Source organism: Ambystoma mexicanum, chromosome 5q (assembly GCF_040938575.1).
Source record: "Ambystoma mexicanum isolate Mex_15411 chromosome 5q, UKY_AmexF1_1, whole genome shotgun sequence".
Taxonomy (NCBI): domain Eukaryota; kingdom Metazoa; phylum Chordata; class Amphibia; order Caudata; family Ambystomatidae; genus Ambystoma; species Ambystoma mexicanum.
In genome coordinates this window covers 13787618-13799568 of record NC_090933.1, presented here as the reverse complement: position 1 = coordinate 13799568, position 11951 = coordinate 13787618, and positions in this window count along the sequence as shown.

The window sequence follows — 11951 nt, the reverse complement described above, 5'->3', positions numbered from 1 at the left end:
GACAATGATTAGAGGAGTAATACCTCGACCGAATGGTCAGTTTCAGCATTTACATATTGACTATGTTGATATGCTGCAGGTGTGTAATGGATATAGGTATTTGATAGTGGTGGTGTGTCCCTTCTCTAGGTGGATCGAGGCAGGTCCATGTACACACCGTGATTCCACTTGCATAGCAAAATTTTTAGTACATGAAGTCTTCCCGAGATGGGGTGTGTGTGAAGTGCTGAGATCTGTTGATAGGCCACATTTTGTAAATGAGGTGTTTGAACAGCTAAAACTAAATTAACATTGAAAAAGGGATGGCTATATTGCCTACCCTGAGCTTTATATGCCCTTCAGAATCAGCTTGGTTCGGACCATCACCTCCCCTCACCCCTCATGAGCTAGTGACAGAAAGGCGGATGAGAACGCCTCTTATACCTCCGTCTAGAAGTAGAAGTGATGCCCAAAGTGTAGCTAAAACGTGATGAATTGAAAGAATATTTGACATGTATGACCTCTCAAACTTTTATCTGCACCAAAGTTGTTTGTTGGTGACGCTATCCTAATTAAGAATATCACCTGAAAGTGTCATGAGCCATGTTTTTATGTTCCCTTTTGCATTGAAAATATAACCCCCTCTGCAGTAAAAGTCCAAGGCAGGTTAGCTTGGCTTCACTTAAGTGATGTAAAAGTATATAAAGGCGAGACCTACCCTCCCACCGTTGCCAATTCAGAAGCAAGACATGAAGAAGAATTTCAGCGTGTGCAGACTCGATCGATGGCAAAGAAGGATGATAAGGCGACCAGTTGCTAATGCAAATTTTGCATTTGGACTGACCTCCGAGCGGACCCTCCTTATAGATATTATAGCAATAGTGCATCCCTTGCTGAGAATCTCAGGAATCTTTTGAAAAATAAACTTTCGAATGACATTGACGTATCAAAGTTATGCCTAAACATCAGTTCTTGATCAAAAATTGCAAAAATTGCAAACAAGCCCAATATCCAGATTTATTTCTCACTGAATAACTGTTTCGTCCAACACAGTGATGTTCAAAGGCTTGTGCTTGCTGTTTTTGTATTTATCCTTCAAGCTTATCCTGCTCTTGTCAGAAGAGACGTTGAAAATCACACTTTTTTACAGGATCCTAAAAATGGCTAGAAGGCTCCTTATCATGATTATCGAAAAGATACTGCAATTGCAGGAGTAAAAGAATGTACTTATGATTATATTAAAAATGAGGAATGGTGAAGCTAACATGATTTCAGGGAATTGAACAAACACGGCCAGTACCAGGATAGCGAGAGAAATGGACGTCGATGGTATTGTGCATGATATATGCCTGTAGAATTACTCTTTTTTTTTCTGTTTCTACTGTTTCACAATCTCTATCATGTTGGTTCTTCCCACTATGTAAACTGTGTTCCATTCACCTTGTGGTCAGTACACAAACCTTGCATATGGGAGATATAGGAGAAATGCAGAGGTAGATAGTGAGGGGATAAACACATATCTAGACAATGCAACACACTTGGGTAATAACGTGGTATCGGCACATGAGAAAGGTGGGGGAGAGAACTTCTAAGGAGAGTTGCTGTGTTGGTGCTCTCATACCCTATGCCATGAATACAGTGCAAACTTTCATTTCAAGAGAAGTCTCGGAACACAATGCCAGATGCCTCTTTCACTTTGCAGCAAGCATGTCTAGAGAACAATTTCAGGGAAGTTGGGTCACTTTGCGCTGGAGATCGAAATGGTTGTTTCCATTCCAGAATGATTATATCAAGACATCACAGATGGAAAAGCAACCAGGATGGAAGAGCAAGATCTTGTGAATGCTACAGGTGGACAGGAAGAAGTAGTTGAGAAAGCCATGAAGAAAATGGAATGCGAGATATAACGGAAATTGCTGGATCGCCTGGATGTTGGGAGCGAACTCAAGTATTAGTCTATGGTCAAGTGAAATCCAAGAAGGGATGGGAAGGAGGACTGATGTCCTTTGTAGCTCATCTACTGAAGCCAGAATTTGTGCAAGAGGTACAGAGAGTAAACTATGGGTGTTTGAAGTCATGGGACAAACATGCCAAACTGCTGATGTGTGTCGAAGATGAATCCAGTCCAATGATTGTGGTTCCATTGGGGAATGCGACATTGTGTTTCCGAAAGAGAAGGAAGGAAACATGTGGGAGATAACACAGGCTGCAAGCCTAAAGTTGACGTTCCCAGAATGGGAGCAGGAACAGCCATCCTGATGGATCGATATTGGGCTTGTGGGCCCAGGGCCTACATGAAGCTTCCCAAGGATTGGGGAGGGACTTGTTCCTTGGTGCTCATCCATGTTCCAGCGTATGTAATTCCTTAGAGTGATCTGAACACTGGAGAATTTTCAAAGATAGATGCCTGTGATGTTGGAAATGCATCAGAGGGACAGGGCTTCTGAATCCTTGTCCTTTATTGCTTTTTCATGTATGATCTGACTTGTTTTCCACGCAGGAGTTCATGTGGGACTCCTTTCGGTGCGGCTCTTCCTGTATTTGGTTTGGTGAACAGACCCTTGGGATACCCTTATGGCACACATGGGAGGGACTACGACCACCCTGTACTCCTAGTGTATGTTTTTGGGCACCTGTGTGTGGCCCACAGAGCAGGGTACGGGCTGGTGGTAGCTCCGTGCTGAATCGACAGGTGCCCTGAGCATCCTCCAATTTTGGATGCCCAGGCCCTGTCATTGGAATCAGTGGATTCCTGATGGATTCAAGATGGCCCCCGTGGCCTCTTGCCATCCATCACCTGTTACCTTGGTTTTCCCAAAGTCCCAGGAAGTCCTGACTCTGTCCCTTCCCCCTGACTAGCTGTTGGGTGAAAGTTCAATATATGGTAGTGTGGGGAAGTGCCGACCAGACTGGCTGGAGCCTTCCCAAAGAACGTATGTGTGTACGCCCATGGGGTGGGACCTGGGTGAATGGAGTGTGTGACGAATACGCATTGTGTGTTGTGGGTGTGTAGTATCTGGTGTTTGACACAATGACTGAGACAGCCCTGCCCAAAACTGGTATGAATGCAGTGTGTAGTGCTGAATGAGTACTTGTCCGAATCCACATCAGTGTTGTGAGTGTCTGGATGGAGAAGAATGGCCTGAATGCACTGTGCGCCTGATTGGCTGGCTGACTGCCTGAATGCCCTTCCGAGTTATTGGTTGCCCGAGTGTGAACCAGCGGAGTGAATGGGACATCAACAGTATATCTGGGGGCTTTTCACTGCTAGAAATCGTTCAGAAGCTGAAGTTGATATTTGATGATTACTCTCGAAAGCCGAGGCAGATGAAGAAGGTGAACCGCTGGACCCTTCCATGTATTCTGAAAGCTGCTGTGTCTTCAAGAACTGATCCAGGAGAGGACCAGGTAAGGAGACCTCTACCTGAGCTACGAGGGACCATCGTGCACCGGCAGATCTTTGCCAAATCTCCCTGGTATACAGACCTACGAAAGGCTGCCGACCGGAGAAGGAGACAGCTGAGGAGAAGAAAGAAAAGCACCAGACAGCCATCCACCGTCGACGACCGGAGCCACCGTGCTCCCATTTGCCTAAGAACATTTTGATCCATGGACTCCCTTGTTCATCATTGTCTACCGCTTTCGTCCTGCCGGAGAAATTCAATGCTGCCGACGCCCGTGGATAATCCGCCAGTGGGTTTCCCGCCACCCGAGGAGATGCAGACGAAGCTACTGAAGCCAGCCGTGGTCATGTCTCGCTCTTCGATGCCAGATGCTGACGACCCAACGCCCTTGCTGGGCCAAAGTTCTTCACTAACTCTTTGCAGCAACGAACCACCATCGTCGTCGAGGTGCACCGCAAGCCTCCCTTGTTGCAGGACATTTTCGATCACTCATCTATGTGCACCGCAAGGACTGAAGCTGCTGCCTCAACAACAACGTTCACCTTTTCTTCATCTCAGAAGTTCGACGACTAGAACTGTATATATTTACCATTTTAGAATTGTCGGAGCACAAAGTGTATTATCGTGATAGTGTATATATAAAATTGAACCTTATTTATATAAAGACTGTGTTTTAACTAATACAGTGTGTGGACATTCCTTTGTGGGTGCTTGGGGACTGGTCTGTACTTAAGAACCAGCACTCATCACCTCCTGAAAAGCTAGGCCTTGATTGCTCGACTGTGTTACCAATAATAGAGAATCTTGGCTGGGGTTCTCTGTGCCTCTCCTCTGCCGTATAGAGGCCAGGAGTACAGACACCCCCCCTCTAGTGCGTTTCTTTACAATGCCCATTTCAGAAGGAGAAGATAACTTGAATTTCTCAATTGAACCAGAAGGTAGAGATACTTCTCAGATAAGTCAATAGATGCATATGAGGCTATTCCGTATGAGCATAGGCTGTTCAGCAAGACTGACTCAATCTTCACGACTATCTTCATGCATGGGATCCAGACGATGGCAAATGCTAAATGGTTACAGATTACCAGATGGGAGCTTTTGCAAACAATTAACACCACCTTAAAGGGATTCAATGCTATCAAAGAAGAATTAAGGGCCATATGATTGATGAGAACGCAGAACAGATATGTCCTTGATATGATCACTGCAATGCAAGGAGGAGTTGGCGTCACAATTGGGCCATCATGTTGCACATTCACACCTTCTCGCGATGACGAGAATGGAACTGTCATGATATCTGCTTCCAAAAGGTCAGGGTTTTCCCAACTCCCTTGGAAGCAGATCCATAACCCAGGTTCCGAGTGCCAACCAGTCCCAATTGGGACCTTTTGGACCCAGTCCTGGCGCCAGTGGCACCAGGCTCATAAATATGCCCAGTCCCAGCGCTGGAAGCGCCGGGCTCATAATGCTTGGGTGGACTTACCTGCAGCAGACCATGCTGCTTACTTGCCTGCCAGTTGAGCCTCTGATCCTCTTCTGTTTGGAACTACTTTTCCTGTTGGGTGGGGCAGGAGCCACTCCCTAGATTCAGAACACTGGAACTCTTCTGGAAAGCAGGAACTCTTTTCTTACCTAGGTGTGGCTGTGGAAGGAGACACCTAAGCACTAAAGGAAGCTATTTAAACCACACCCGATGGATGAATCTTGCTTTGCGTTATTCTGCATCCTCTGCAGCAGAACGCTCATCGTGTCTTCTGCATCTGATCCTGGGCCTAAGGAAAAAGGCTTACCATCCTGAATCCAGTCTTTAGCAACACCTATAAAGACAAGAAAGAACAGGTTAGCATTACGGTCTTCAGTGACAGCTCTTCACTTACCTGGTCCATCGGCTGTCACCAACGCCTCGCGCTGCATTCCGGCATCTGAAAGACAAAGGCTTACCTACTCTTCGTGCGCTCCGGAGGTCTTCACACTGCATTCCGGCATCTGAAAGACAAAAGCTTACCAACTCTTCTCACGCTCCGGAGGCCTTCGGCGCTGCATCCCGCATCTGAAAGACAAAACAAGGTGCGTTTAAAGACATTGGGGAACTTTAATACTCACGTGCCATTACTCCTTTCCACATCTAACCCAGTGGGTATTCCGGCACCCTGCAGCCGCTCCGAACTTGTACCTGCAAAATAAAAAGACAGTTAGAGCGCATCGTGAAGCAGGCAACAAGCGCTTACTTACGTGCTTCCAGGCGCTTCTATTCATCACACGGGCTCCATCTTCAACTCACTTCAGCCCGTCATCCGCCATCGCCGGAACCCTGCAAAACAAGAAACATCATTACTAAAGACTTTAAAGACATTAGAATTACTCGAAACTTACCGTTCGTGCAGTAAACGACGGACAGCAGTCCTCTGAAGTCAAGAGGCCTGCTCCCCTTATCCAGTGAAGAAACTGGTTACAGCACCCTGCCCCGAGGCAGATGGAGAGCACGGCGTTCACTTACCTAAGGTGAGAGCGTTAACCTTTGGGGATCTACAGGAGAAGAGAAAGGGAAGAAGAGAGAGACATTCAATAACCCAGTTCCTTAATCCCATATTTTCTATCTGCAGACATCTTACCCTTCAAGTCAGACATACAGTGCACAGAGGTCCAGCCCAAAGAGCCAGCCATGTGTTACACATCACCTTTGCAGATACGGTATACGCCCAGTCAAGACCGGCGCCTCTACGGGAATCAGGTGAGCGTTACAGGAACCTTGACAGAGGCCATAAGGTTGCTGACGAGCCTTCATAACAAGATGGAAGACGAAACCAAGGACATTACAGATGACAGTTGTTTGTGTCTATCTTCTCATGGATTCCACAATGGATGGCAACATTTTCAAATATCTTGGAGCAGTACTAGTGATGAAAATGATGTTTGGCTTCTCTGTGATTAGGACAATAATTACACAGTGCAAGAAGACTGCAAAGAAAGCAGTAGGGATGAAGATCATGATCAATGTCGAATCAGGGTTTGGACTCAAGGAATTGACCGATCATGATGTAAGAAAATATATAGAGGCCATCATCGTAGCACCTGAACGAATTAAGTTCCTGTACCCAAAGAATCGCAAGAGGTACGTAGGATGATGGGTCTATTGTAATCCGAATGGACAGTGCAGCTACATGACCTGGAGTGTGGATGAACATGTAAAATCAGCCGGTTCCCTGAAGGGAGTGATGAAGATCTGGATGCTGAAGAAGTACTTCTTCAAGAAGACATATAAAAATTTGGAGACCAATGAAGGTGTGGTCGATTACTTGACCTGAGAGGGGAGTGTAGAGGAGCAGCTAATTGCTTCTACAGGAAGTCCCACCCCCGACCAGGCCTGAAATTGTGCCATCCTTGATGCCAGCAGTGGCAACCATTCCACAATGAATTTTTGAGAAAAGGTGTCCCCTAAGAAAACCCGAGAAAAGGTGTCCCCTAAAAAAACCCTATCTGATGTATCCCAAAGAGATGATAATCTGAGGGAGGAGCTCCCCGAAAGAATATGAAAACGAATGAAAGAGAAGCTGGTGACATCACAAGAGACGAGTGTGACACACTAAGAAGAAGAAGAGAATGTAAGGGCCTTATAGAATTGATGATGAAGTAAAGAATCAAGTACACTTTCATATGTGAAATGAAGATTGCACGGGTGAAGAGCACTGCAGAAAATGCAAGTTGTTCAACAACTGTACAGATGCTGCAATGCAAGTAGATCAAGTAATCTTAGACGCTGGCTATGAGTAGTGAATAAACTGCAGGCAAAGCCGGCATATGGAAACTGGACATCTGTGTCATATATTTAGTAAGCTTAAACCCATGTAGAGAAGAGCCGAGAGCTGAAATTATGGATGAGTCTGGAAGTTCAGTCTGGCATGGTGTCAAGACTGAAGCAGCCAAGACTGGTTATATATTTTTGAAAGCAGTGAATGTGAGATGCTGAATCATCCCTTATTAAGGTGCAAAGAAAGAACACCATGAGTGCCAAGTTTTATTCACTTAAGACAATTAAAGACTGAAAGATGGATGAAATCATTGTCTCCTGTCACGTGAGCCAAGGATGGACATAGAGGCGGATGAGGAGTTTGAGAACAATGATAGTGCGTGCCCACACTCCCTTATATTGCCAGCGATAAGGATACTTTGCAAGGCCAAGTTCAAAGACAATCTTCATGGCAGAAGGCATGGGTGATGAGAGAGTTGGGCTAATTGGGTGGGGAGGTACAGTTAAGTCCACCTCCTGGCACCTGGGGTATAAGCTTACGTGATGCTAAGTGTGCAGCATGTTCCAGACTGGCACGAGCATGCCAACCAATTGTAGGGGGTTGTATAACCAAGGGCCATATAGTTTGAGAGCCAATTATATACTGTGTACCTAATAATGATGAAGATGACATGCACTATTGGTGGACATAAGTTGTCCACATGATAGTAGACGTCCAATCACAATCCAACCCCTTTTCAAAAGTATATTTAGATGTTCCCCTTGAACGTATCACAACTCCTTGTAGGTTTCTCTTATTTGCCACATAGTATGACGTTACGTATGACACCTTTTTACTATACAAATGTAATTTCTTGTATGATGCGCCGAGAGCTCGTGCAACGTCCATTGATGTCTGTTGTAACTCCCTGTTTTAGACAATTGATATTAAAACAGGGAAGACCTTTGCCATCTTCCTGAGTTGGTTCTGTTATTTGGTGTAAGAGTTACTCTGCTTCCCATCAACTGGATAACACACTACCCAAAGGTCCTTGCGTTCACTATTGTATTTTCTAGCTATTTATGTTCGGGTTGATTCTTTTTGGTTCTCTTGAGTGTTCAGTTCCACAACAAGTGGATGTCGGTTATTTTACAATCACTTGGTGTTGTATTTAAGCAATAGGCCCCGAGCGAGGGGGGGGTATTACTATTTCAGGTAATGCTACAGAGGCCCGTAGTTATAGCCCCGAGCAAAGTGAGGGCCTTAACAAAGGCCCTGGGGCATTACCTGAAGTGGTAATGCCCCCCAGCCAGGGGCCTATTACTATTAATACCCCAGCCCGTAAGACCGGGTTACTAAAAGCATTTTTCTTTCTGTTCCAAAAGGCTCAGGTGTTTCGGAACAGAAAAAAAAAGTTTAAAAAATGGCCGCCAACGAAGGGAAAACAAAGTCTTGTTTCCCATTCCATGGCGGACATTGAAAATGAATGTCGAAAAGTAAACAAACAAAATGGCCACCATGGAAAGGGAGACAGGACTACACGCAGTCCCTTCTCCCTTTCCTTGGCAGCCATTCAAAAGATTGGGAAAAATGTAAACAAAAAAAATTGCTGCCATGAAAAGGAGAGCAGCGACTACTTTTCGTCCCTTCTTCCTTTCTTTGACGGCTTCTTGCGGATTAGGTGCGGACACCCTGGGGACAGAAGTGTTCCCAGTGCATTTGCTCCTGAAATGGACAGAACAGAAGCTAAGTGGGGTTGAGAGGGAATTATTTGGATAGGGGGAGACACTTACCTCAATCCCCGGCAGGCGAAGGTGGCAGCCTCCATCCGTGTGGTGGCTCGGAGCGGGGATTACCCTGTTCCGAGACTCCTCATTGGCTGAGTGGCTGCCACCCCCCCTGCCGGGAAGGAACATTGTGGGGAGAGGGATTTCCATTCAGGTAATGCCCCGTCGAGGGCCAATGAGCTTGCTTGTAACAAGCTCATTGTCCCTCGCCGGGTACTAGTTGGTTTTAACACAGAAGATGTTTTGTTGAAACAATGAAATAACTGACAGTTAACGGAATCGTGTTTTCATTTATTTATTAAAATATCCAATTTTTAACAGTACAACTATATGTAATTATAGTAACAATTATGTGTCTAAAAGTGCATTTGTTTTTCTTAAGACACCACTAAAGGAAGGGCAGTTTTAGGATGAGAGGCCTAAACAAACTAAGGTAATGTTTTTTGTATCCAGCTGCTCTGCTCACCTGTCCATGGCTTGAGACCTTATTTAATAGCCTATTCTTTTCACTGCTACCTCTCTACCACCTTGATCTTCTCTTATCACCACCACCCTGCTTCTGACTCTACAGTTTATACTCTTACTATCTCTCTTCACCAAATAACATTTCACCCAACTCTTTCTACTACCAGTTTCATCACCTTATCTTCTTTTCACTTCCCTCCAGATTTTATCGTCTCCCTCCTTTCCTCTGCAGTGAACACATCCTCGCACACTACTCCATGTTTTTACCCCTTAGTCAGTGGTCGAAGTGAGCGGGAGCGGTCGGGAGCGGTGCTCCTGTACTTTTTTAAATTACTTTTTACAGCTCCTATACTTTTATTTTAAAAAGAAACCGTTCCGGAATGGTTTCATTTTAAAATAAAAGCTTAGGAAGAAGTTGAAACTTGCACTTTCAGTGCACTGCACTGCACATTTCCTTAAACAGCAGGTGCAAGTGTTTGGGGGGGTGTATTGTGTGTGGGAGGGGACAAGATGATGGGGTTTGTGGAGAGTGAAGCAGGCCAGCAGGGAACATAGTTCCACTACTTCTTTTTGTACACTTCGACCACTGCCCTTAGTGAACCCCTGCCAGTGTCTCTGTGTCCCCCCTGTCTCCTGCCAGTGTCTGTGCCCCTGCCCCCGCCAGTGTCTCTGTGTCCCCTCTGCCCCCACCAGTGTCTCTGTGTCTCCATTGCCTCCCCAGTGTCTGTGTCCACCCTGCCCCGCCAGTGTCTGTGTTACCCCTATCCCCCTGCCCCCGCCAGTGTCTCTTTGTCCCCTCTGCCCCCCGCCATTGTCTGTGTTCCCCCTGCCCCCGCCAGTGTCTCTGTGTCCCCCCTTCCACCAGCCAGTGTCGTCCCCCTCCCTTCCTCTTCCCCCTCCTCTTCCCTTTCTCTCCTCCTTCACTTTCCTTCCCCCCCTCTGTCAAATCCTTGTACTACCCCAATTGCCTTCTGGCATTGAAATCCTTCTCCGGCTGTCTTGTCTTTCGTCCTGCCCATCCCCCACCCTCGCTTTTTGACCACTCTTAGCACTTACTCTTATCACTGGTCTTGACCTCCGATAATAGCTTGTCTGTCCCCCTTCTTCCCTTCTTGTTTTTCTCCTCCCCTCCCACCCCAGTATTATCTCGAGTAGCCATTGACTCTTTGGATAGTCTCTTGTTTTGTTCCTCACCTTCCCTTTTCTCTCCTCTCCCCTACCTCCCCTCCTTCCCCTTCCTTTTGTCACTCCTGCACTGCAACAATTGTTGTCAGACATAGTAATGTTACTGCTAGTTTTGTTCTCCTTCTTTCCTCCCTATCCTCTCCCTTTTTTTGTTCCATGCACTTTACTATCTGTTTATGATTTGATAGTTATTTTTCTCATTCTTTGCTGTTTCAAGGACTTGTAAGAATGTAATTGTATTCTCCCATGTTCCCTCCCTCCTTGAAGCACTTTGAAACAATTTGTGTATAGGCGCTATACAAATAAACAATCAATCAATCAATTCCACTTGTCATCTGATTGTATCACCTTCTTCCACTTCATTACAGGTTTTACCACCTCATGTACAATCTTGTACTTATCTCCTAGTACTTGAAATATCTTTATATCCCATGTAAATGTGACCTTCTCCTCTCTGCTGCTGTTGCCCCTCCAGCTCTCCGTATCTATCCAGCCACCTTCTTCTCCAGCACTCTCCAGACTCCAGCCTTCTTTGTGAGCATTTGTTGCCTGCATCCCACACGTAGAAGCTGGGGTTGGCTTCCTTTATAGGCTGTTCCCTTTTCTCACTAAATATGCTTTTAACTGAGGGTCTGCACTGGGAAGTAGGGAATGGGCGAGCAGTGGGAGTGGCCTCTGTTTGGCCTGTCTGCCATTTTGGATTTGAGAAACATTCCCCATGCCTGCTTTTAGACTGCCTGAATTGATCTGAGAGCCTATTTGTTCAATATGTTGTTTGGAAGCAGACAAAGTAAGTTTCTACATTCTTTGATCCAGTAAAAAGTCTGTATCGTTTGGGAACTGGTAACAGTGCATTCTCTGACAACCCTCGGTCACGCAGTCACCGGATAGAAAGAATCTATCCACGTTGCTGACTGACTCATCGAATCTCTCTTAAGCTGTGCGAAAATAACTTACCCTACTGTACCGAAGGAAGTTTTAACAAAGTTGGCCTGCATGCTATCAGTGCATGGTGAAGGGAAATAGTTCCCCTTAAAAAAGGGAGAGGCAGCTTTCTCGCTTTCTCTATACTGGAGCTAATTTCTTTCGTCACTCATGTGGAGAACGCATGCCAGTTTCACTGAATTCGGTTCCAGTGTTATGTGCAATGTGTGTATCCACTAGCTTTCCGCAGCCTGAAGCAGCTAGACTTATTGTGAATGTTTCCTCCTATAGATGTGCTGCGGTAAGCACAGTATTTCTGCACTCGCTATGCAATTCAATTCAAAACATAACATTGCAACTGTTTCCCTAAAGGAGAAGCTATTCATTTCTATGCTGGTCGTTTGGGTCTGGCTAGTGGTCTGAAAAAGATCTAGTGGAAGCCCGATATCATAAATAGGACTTCTGAAGTTCCCAAGGGA